Source organism: Sinocyclocheilus anshuiensis, unplaced genomic scaffold (genome assembly GCF_001515605.1).
Source record: "Sinocyclocheilus anshuiensis isolate Anshui unplaced genomic scaffold, SAMN03320099.WGS_v1.1 scaffold145, whole genome shotgun sequence".
NCBI classification, from domain to species: domain Eukaryota; kingdom Metazoa; phylum Chordata; class Actinopteri; order Cypriniformes; family Cyprinidae; genus Sinocyclocheilus; species Sinocyclocheilus anshuiensis.
In genome coordinates, this window is record NW_015537973.1 from 1,654,999 (window position 1) to 1,665,236 (window position 10,238).

A 10,238-nucleotide genomic window follows, 5' to 3' on the forward strand; every position below is an offset into this window, starting at 1 on the left:
CTGTCATGCAACACAAAGATTTAGCAAGATGGACCAAATGTAACGCAAATGGGGCTAAGGGCCTTAACCATGCCTGTCATATAGATAGCAGACTGGAACAAGAAGACGAGGACAGGTTCACAATTACTAAATACACACACAAACCTGTGAATGAGACCCATTTAATGTCATCATCACAATTCAGTTCAAAGCCACAAAGTAATGAAGAAACAGCCACTGTGGGTTTGTGTTTGTGCTGTGTAAATCACAAGCTGCCTGTTGCCATGGTAATTAAAAAAGAAACTGACTACTTTGAAGGTGATTGCAGTATTGAAAACACAAGAAATATGAAATACAGAATTACTTGTGTAAGTGCAATGTATGCATCAGTTTTGCATTGCTTTTTTAATTAATTATTATTATTTTTTATTTTTATTTTAGGAACTCCATGTATTAGAGGCTACATTTATAACGTTGGTAAATTTATAAATATTGGTTACATTTTATGCAGTTTAAAATTCTAGCTTTTGTATTTGTGTTTGTTGTCAAAATACAATATTGCATGCATGTTTTAATGAAGAATTGTATAGCAATTGTTATATTCTCAACATGTACGGTATACAGTAAAACAGTGTGTAAACATACAGTAGAGTTTACAATAGTAATCAAATGTATAATTAATTATTATTATTATTATTTATAAATGTTGTACCGTAATATTGTTGTACAACACCAATAAATCTATACTGGATGTTTACATATTCATGTTGTAAATTATTATTATTACTAGTAGTAGTAGTATTCATCACTTTATTAAAACTCACAGGTAACTCTAAATTCTGATATTTTACAAGTAATTATGTATTTTATTTACTATCTACACAGCATATTTAGACCTTCTGTTAGTGCAAAATAGAACTGAACCCACTCTCGCCCATACTGTCAGTGTGATCTTACAGTATTGAAACGAGAGATAGAAACCCTCATGAAGACATAACATAACATATAACATAACATAACAACATAACATAACATAACCCTGTGATATGACATAACATATCACTTTATGTTAAAGTTTTGAAAGGTCAAAGCTGAAAGGCTTTTGCTAGTTATGAATTGGATATGTTTTGGAGAGTTTATTAAAAAAATGTCAAAAGAATTAGATTATATGTACAGAACCATGCACTGGGAGAAGGAGAGGGGCTGAGAAAAATCATCAGCGCTTATGAGAATCGACAAGACTTTCAACCCTGTCTCTGAAGCAGTTTCAATTTCAGTGTAGCAGCAGGCATTTCTATTTAATACAGATTCTCTTCCAGAATGTGTGAAATGACCTCTTATTTGAAAAAAAGGTGTGTGTCTCAGTACAGGGAAATCTTGGGCAGATGCTCAGCGGTTGTTATTTCTAGCAGTGTTATGTTGAAACGGAATATATTACATGGCACAGCCCTCCTTTGTTCCTCCTGAAGAGGACTGTTAGAGTGGTGCTCTGGACTACTTTAACAGAATGATCACAATTTTTTTTTTTTTTTTACCCCTTTGGCTTTATAGAAAAGCTGGGGTTTATACTGTAAACCTTACATTACATTTATAGCTTAAGTTGCATTTTTGGTGTCCAGAATCCCCAAACAGCAGTAAAACAAAGTAAAATTGCTGACATTTTTGTCATTTTGTCCTTTTCTGTTCTGTCTTGCTAGTATATTTGTGGAATTTGGTCTGGTGTGACTTTTGGTACAATAAGCAGTGATAAATTATTTATCAGCTCCGCAACGTGTCTCCCATCCTATGTTTCGCCACATCTTTTGATCGCAATGAGCTACTTTGAGAGGTCTAACACACTCGGCTTCAATCAGCAGGGAGGTGTGGCGGCTCAGATAAGCCCATCCAGCTCCTTTCCATTCTGCATGGTCAGGCCATTTCACTTTGTCGCTCCGTCAGCTGACACAAATCACACCTCAGGCACTGTTTGAGATACTGATTTATTGTTGACCTTTAGTTTTTAAATGTCTCCATTCTCTTTCGAAAGCGCACAGACGCGTCGACCACCACAGTTACCAATAACAAACTGCGAGAAATATGTCACGTTTAATTCACCATCGCGTGTGATGAATTGTGTACCAGGGTGGGGATGTTGTTATCAGATTGCAGCTTGTTAAACATTTGATTAGGCATAGCAGCTACTGCCGCATATAAGCTGGATTCGCTCGCAGTCATCTGGATGTGTGCAGGCTGAGGCGTGCTCGTGACAGATGTGGCCTTTGTTCCTGATCGGATGTCTCAGCCGTGCAATGTCTGAAAGATGGCTGTCGGAAAAACAGCCAGATTATCGTCTTGAAGGTGTTGGAAACCTCTGTGAGGGTGTTTAAAAAGGCAATCCTAAACACCTAAGCTCCAAATTCAATTATTCCAGATGGAAGACATTTTGCAATCTCTGATGGCTCAAATTGACTTTTGGGCAATTTCCTCAGTGGACGGCGCCGTGCTGTGGCATTAAACCAAAGGCTTAGGTCCACTGTATACTGTTTTTTTTTTTTCAAACACAGGTGGAAAGGCCCGTACGATGCTCTCATCCTCATATGACGTTCCCCATTGAGGATGTATCTGTTCAAGCACACACTCCACATATTTTTAAACACAGTCTTACCTGAAGATTTTCATAACACATTCGTTTTTCTGTACCTCAGAGACATGACTTGTACTCTCTCTTTTTTTCTTTATGCAAGCATTAAAACGAGGTTTCCTCTCCAGCAATCATTGATATGCATGGACTGACCTTCCTAACTCTGGGCATGTGATTTGCACATTCCCCAAAGACAGTGCCCCAAACCTGTCCTTCAAAGATGGCATTTACGTCACACGTATTCAGAGCTCTGGCTCCACTTGTATTGTTCTCTCCTGTGTCTTCACTGTATGTGCTTTGTGTGTCTCTGTCTCTCTATCAGAATGTAACTATGACTGTCATATTATATAACTATTAGGGCTGTCAATTTATGCTTATTTTGTACAATTAAAATAATGAACAGAGAAACACACACACACACACACACACACATACTTAACACACATTCTCTAACAAGCCCTGAACCCATTTAGATTTTTGTGTACTGTAGGTCTGTGATAGAAAAAAAACAAATTTGATTAAAAAAACACTTGTTGTAATATATGTTTAATGGTTTTGTTTGCTATAATAATGTAACATTTCTTAAATTGTTACTTTTTTATTATAATTTAAAAATATTTTTTAATTATTGTTGGAATCTCTGCAGTTGATTCATTTGACTGGAATGTTATGTAATTAATTAAGTTGTTTAACCGATTAAGCCCTAAATAATATGCATCAAACATGAGACAAAAAATAAGAATGAAATCAAGTACCAATCTAAAAGAATACAAGTGTCAATTTAAAAAACATGATGTTGTTACTCTTTGTTTAAAGGGATAGTTCACCCACAAAAATTTAAATCTTGTTATAATTTACTCACCTTCATGTCATTCCAAACCTGTATGAATCACAGAGGAAAAAGTCATGCAGATTTGAATTTGCATGGTGGTGAATAAATTATAACAATTATAATATTTTTGGGTGCACTATCCCTTTAAGACCTAACAAGCTGTTGGATTATACTTTAAATCATCTGGAGAGGAGATTTTCAAATATCTTTTTTTTTTTCTTCATGGAACTGTTACAGCAAATTCCTAAACACTGAATTTTTTTTTTCTGTTTTTCATATTATCTGTTCACCCAGGCAAAACAAACATAATCTTTAAAATGACTTAAGATGAAAAACTGAGCATTTCTCTTTCCTAATAGGATCTGTTGAACCCTCTCTTGTGATTGAGAGTCTTGAATGCGTATGTGTGGTCTGTATTTTCAGCAGAGCAAGCCTGCTGTTGCCAGTTTCCAGCTAAAGTTTCTGTGTAGGTGTGCATCTGGCAATCTGCATCACCTTGAGGATTCACCATCACTGAGATTTAATCTACATATCCGCCCTCACTTTAGAGGAAGGTTCATGAGAAGTTCACGGGTGCACAATTTCTCCCCCCGCCCCCCCCTTCATTTGCAGGGTGAAAGGCTTGTGCTCTAAGTTGTGAGTACATGTTGTCTCATGTCATATTTATATTGCTTTTTGTAGAAATGCCATTTTGAGTTAAGAACAGCTCAGATGTGCTCGGACTGGGAAGTTCGGGTAGACACTGAACCCCCGATGCCCTCTAGTCTCTCAGAGTACGAACAATGACAGAACTCCAGAGACTATAACAGCTCCTCAGGAGCTGCCATCTTGGACGGGTGTGAAAATCTTATATTGGAGCGCTGTGCCTTGCAGGGATGTGTGTGTGAGTGTGTGCCTAGTGTTTGCACGTCTGTTTGTTTGCATACCCACTGTACTCCTGTGACCGAGATGAAGCAACAGCTTGTCATCTTTCTGTCACGGAGCAGAGCTTTTTTTGGCCGGAATAAAAAGCAGGGCTTGGTGGGACGTCTAAGCACTGCCACCAGTAGACAGGCAAACGGAGCGGCGGTTTGTGAGCATTCTGCATGTTGCGGGCATGCATTGAGAGCAGGCATAATGGGACGGTAGGTGGGCGTTGGGCACTTGAACTCCCACGGTGTCTGGGTTGTATGTGGCGCTCCGTTAAACCCATTAAAAGGGCGATGATGACCAGCTTTGCTGCTGCCTGTGCTCTTTAACAACAGAGCCTCGCTTCAACATTTTTCAGCTCATTATCAGCGATTCTTTCACTTACTTTATGCAAAATAAGCCCTTGTGTCAAAGAGCAAGAGAAATAGGAGTTGAGTTTTGAATTCTCTGTTAAAGTGATCCTTTGAATTCTGCCGTTTTGAAATATCTACATTGTACCCTATTGCTTCTGAATGAATCCTTCTAACTTATTCGCAGTGAGCCGTTGAGTCAGAAAAGAGAATTTAACCTCTAACCTGAGTAACTGTGAGGAGCGCAGTAGTTATGAGCTATTTTGATGGATAATGTGAAGTTTTCAGGATGACATTTTGTACGGCCATCGTGATTAGCTCTCAATTTTGAGGTGTTTTGTGAATGTTTTTGTGTGGAGTGACCAGTGTTGGGTAAGTTACTCTAAAAAAGTAATTAACAGTTACTAATTACATCTTCAACAGTGTAATTAGATCACTGTAGAAATTACTCTCTCCAAAAAGTATTTAATTACTAATTACTTTCTAAATCCTACATCAACCTCGACAAGTTAATGATACAAGAATAGACATGAAACAGTTCTTTTAATTCTTTCAAGTAACTACATAAATTATTCTTGTCACACTTTAGATGAGGGTCCAATTCTCACTATTAACTAACTATTAACTATGACTTTCGCCTCAAAAGATTCCGAATTACTGCTTAGTAAAGTAGTTGTTAAGTTTAAGAATCAGGTTGGATTAAGGATTTAGAATAAGGTCTTGCAGAATAAGACATCAATATGTGCTTTCTAAGTAAAAATAAACAGCCAATATCCCAGTAATATTCATGCTAATAACCAACGAGTTATAGTGAGAATTGGATACTAAAGTGTTACCAGTATTCTTATTAACTCATCAAACTATTTAAAGTGAGAAGGGTACATAAAAAGCATCCATTTTAAGGTTAGACTTTACATTTTGGTGTTAAATCCACTATTGTATTGTATTATTATGTTTTTGTAGTATTATGTTCTACAGTCTATACACAGTATTAAGTTCAATTACAAAAGAAGTAACTGTAATTAAATTACAGAAAAAATAAGAGTCATCCCTTACTTTACTTTTTCAAGGGAAAAGTAATTAAATTACATTAACTAATTACTTAATTAATTACACCCAACACTGGGTGTGACCATAAATCTTTCCAAAAGAATAAAAAATCACAATAAAACATTTTGAATTAGTCGTTTCTAAAGAAAACGTGAGAGGTGCTTGCCCATGTAAAACTCGCCACTGCAGTGCTTGAGTGGTTGTTAGCGTATTGGTATGCGGTTGCTAGGGTGTTCAGGGTGATTGCAAGAGAATGGCTATTGTGTTCTGGGTGGTTACTTAGTGGTTATTTTGTGGTTATCATAATTTCTATGATATTCTCATTGCACAGTATGATTCAAGATTCTCTTTCAGTGTACTCCTGTGGTGTTTTTTATTTATTTTTTTATTATTTTGGCATGTTCTATCATTTGTATAGTGAAAATTATCTAGTAGCTTATGAAAGTAACTTTTCTGTGTTTGTCATGTTAAGAATTCCACTAATTTACAATTGCAATTTGTTTATTAAAAAAAAATAATAATAATTACCCATGACCTTATAATAACTTATTTTGTTTACAGTACAGTAGTAGTACTTCAATGGTTATTTACTATAAATAAACAACAGTTGTATTTCTTAGTTATTATTTAAAAATAAATATTTACTTACTTGCATTAAATAATCAGAGCAAATATAAAGCAGGATTTTCAAATAATGACAAAATGATTTGGATTCCATTAAATTTATGACAATCAACACAGGATGTTACTTTTCATATCCTACCTTTGTGTATATTAATCATGGAATCTGTTAGTGGATGCTTGGATGATTAAGCTACTGTATATTTATGTCAACCTGAAAAACAGACAAAGAATTTAAAGATAAATTTCCCATAAAATTTGTGTATCAAGCCTTTAGTACACCCATAGGAATAATTTATTTACTTCCAGCTGATAGAAATGCTGCACATGACGGGCCCTTAGTTATTATGGGATGCTTTGATCATCAGCCCAAGGTTTAGCTCAATCTGGGTCTGCATGGGGTCCAACCTTCATCATTCAAATGTCTATCTTTATTCTATGATGTACTGCCCACGTGAACGTCATTGAAGGCCATTCAATTTTTGTCTCTGATGTACATTCTTTTTTTGACATTTGAGTCAATTAATTGAGAATGAGGCCCGGTATGGGGAAATGACTCTTCATTGGTAGCACTTGACATTTTCCTGGAGATGGCTCACATTTCATGTTGCTCAGGTTTTGGAATTCTCTTTCATTCTCAATTATTATTATTAATTTTTTTTCCCCTTTACACTCAGCCATACGTATGTTGCCTCTCCTATAGCCTTCAATGCCTGGACACAGGCCATTTTCCATATGTTTTCTCATAATGTTTGTTCGAAAAAAGAGAAACAATAGCGTGCATTAATGAGCCTTCAACCTCACAACTTTTGCTTGCTGCGTATTATCAGCATGACATCTTCACCTTCACCCTCATCGCATTTTCACCCTGTATATCACCCAAACCACATGTCTGACCTGAAATGCTCTTTGGAGAACTTTGGCTCGCTGTATAAGTACCCATGATGTCACATGTCAGCCCGGCACCACCACTAGCATATGCAGAGATGCAGCTGCTTGAAGAGAAGGTTAGCAATTAGGAATAAATGGTGAGGCACTTTAATGGGAATCTGCATTATCACTGACAAAAACTAAAATTAAAAAGCAGTAATTGGGAGTAATTAGTTAAATGAAATTTGGATCAATAGATATCGCACAGATTTGAATGCAGGGCTCCAAGAGCAGATGGTATGCCCAGGCATGCACATGGTGCAGCTGGATGTTGAAGCCGCAACCTTTCCTTGCTCTCAAGGAGCCGCATATTTAGCGTGCAAAGTGATGAGCTTCTTGCTTTACAAAGGAACAAAGGAATTAATCGGTGGGACCTGATTTACTTCCACCTGTAGTAAAATTAACACATTAACGGAGGCATAATTTAATCAGATTGCCAAATAAAAAACAAACAAGTAAAACCATTCGACTTCAAGAATGTAGTTAGCTGCTTCAAAACCTCCCACTGCGAAAATGATTCAGAAGAGCCTTCTTTGCTTGACAAGTTAATAATATATTGCAATTTGTTAATTAAGGGCAAAATGCATGGGAGTTTGGGTGTTTTCCCAACACAAATTAATCATTGAAATGAACAGAGAGAGGCCTCACGCTCGTTTGCGCCAGCCATAATGAAATAAAGGAGGCCTGCTGTTTGATGGGCTGTTTTGGGAGAGCGAGGAGTGTCTGTGCCGAAAGAAGAAATCAATAGCTGGTTGGGCGGTGATGCCCTGACTCTTCTGTCAAGCGCTCCACACGCTGTATCATTTCACGTGAGCTGGGTTTTCACTCTACACCTCCCATCTGTTTTCTAGCATCTGAATGTGTCCTCCGGTGTCATGGACACCAGAGCGATTCGTGAGAGCTGGCCACATCATAGAACCACGTCTCACTATCAGGGAATGGCATGGAGGACTCAGACTCGTTATAGATAGTTAACGTTCGTTTTCCACTTCTTTCGTAAGGTCCATCTCTTTCTTCTCTTACAGAGAGAGAGAGGGAGAGAAAGAGGGTGTGAGAGAGAGATTTTCAAAGTGGGAGTGATGCGAGGCCCATGCTGGGTTAGCCAGCAGGAGGCGGTCTCTGAGCTCGCAGCCAGTGAGAACTGATAAACACTTCTCAAAGACTGTTTTTGTCCAGACCAAACTTTTGGGTTTCAGGAATTAGAGAAAGGGAGAGAGCAAATAACAGAAGAAAGAGAAAACGTCTTCTGTGTAAAAGAAAGCACTAATGACAGTCAGGCGAGTGAGTGCTCATGAGTATTCATAGTGAAAAACACAACGTGATGCCACATCGCATCTTGAGTCTGTTTTACGCGTCTTCTCAATGGCCATATGACAAACAGTACAAGCAAAGAAACAAGTCAGATAGTGGTTCCGCAGTTTGCTTTTTGCCTGTGCTACATTCCCGCTGACAGATTTGACATTTTAAAGATTAAAGATTAGTTCTTAAAAACCCATATTTGTTTATCAATTTTATTTAACTAATGAAATGTTTATGTTTTTGAGCTAGATTTTTGGATAGAATAAATAAGACAAACTAAAGTCTGTCCAATTTTACTTTATATGCTTGTTTATATATAATGCATGATTTTCAGTCAGCAATGACCTACATTTCTTTTTGTCTGTCATGCGAAGTGTATGTCGTTAGAGGACTTCAGTTATACTGTATATTAGAATTCCAAATTTTGGTATTTAGTATTTTATTTTAGTTTTTTAGTTTTTTTAAAGGTATCTTATGCTCATTAAGTGTGCATTTATTTTAGAATTGGAACAAACATTAGAATAATATTAGAATAATGTTATGCATTAGTATTGCCATTTTAAATGACTGTTTTGTATTTTAATATATTTGAAGGATATGGCAAAGCTCAAAGTTCAAAAGAATAGCATTTATTTGAAATATAAATCTTTTGTAACATGAATCGTTTATAAATCTGCCATTTTACGAAAAAAAAAAGGCACAATATTCCTCAACATTTCTTCCCTTGTGTTAACTTATACTTAAGTTGTACAGAATTTTGGCTGATACTGATAATTATTTCCATGTTATAGCAGATAACTGATAAATAGGCAATATTTAATTTCTGTATTATTTTGTCTAAATAATATTTGTCACTACTGCTGCTACTACTACTACTAAAAAATCAGACATTTTGAATGATGAAATTTAATTTGATTATCAAAAAACAATAACATACAGTAAAATAGATATTTGTTTTAATATTTGCTAAAAAATATGAAATAATGAAGAATTATAAACTTATGAAATAAGTGATATATCACAACTAGATAATTAAATTATTACTATTTTTTAAAGATTAGCTTTGCGTTTTAATTTTTATTCCTTCAGTTCCATATTTTTCTTTTTTTCTTTTCTTTTCTTTCTCCCCAGCTCTGTTTGTACTCCTGGATTCTTCCTTGACCATCTGACCTATCGGCGCTCTCCCTTCATCAGAGACTATGCTAGGCTTTTTTGTACTTGTGGTTTTGCCTTGTAGCAGGCCCAGTAGGCAGACCCTCTGTTCACACTCTCCCCTTCTTTCTCCTTTTAAATGAGACACCTGACCTGGTCCATGTCCCCTAGTGGAGAGAGAGCATGTGCCGACCTCAGAGAATCACTAAAGTACCTGACACTTCATCTGCAGAAGTGTCAGGTGCTTTTATTCAAAGTGTCCAGCTTTTGAGTGTACAGTAAACCATGGCACAAAACCCCATGTTTAAAGCACAGCTTATGTTGTGATCTGATTTTTCACTTTGTGAATACAGCCTCTTTATGACAAGAACTGATGAAAAAAGAAGTTACAGTAGCTAATGTCTGTTGGTGGCCCGTATTCACAATTTGTTTAATTTTGTTCTCTGTATAGCTATAATTACCTTAGCAGACAAGAACAGGAAAACAGTGCCACTCC

General features: G+C 36.5%; 1 long non-coding RNA gene across 1 annotated transcript in view; it reads right to left on the bottom strand.

Annotated features, from left to right (window-relative positions):
• The window catches only part of LOC107671525 (uncharacterized), a 19,221-nt gene extending 12,865 nt beyond the window's left edge, over positions 1–6,356 (bottom strand). The window contains exons 1-2 of the long non-coding RNA XR_001632211.1: positions 6,346–6,356; positions 1,751–1,754 (exon numbers count right to left, since the gene is read on the bottom strand). This is a non-coding gene — a long non-coding RNA (uncharacterized LOC107671525). The remainder of the gene's footprint in view (positions 1–1,750; positions 1,755–6,345) is intronic.
• Between the last annotated feature and the right edge of the window lie 3,882 nt (positions 6,357–10,238).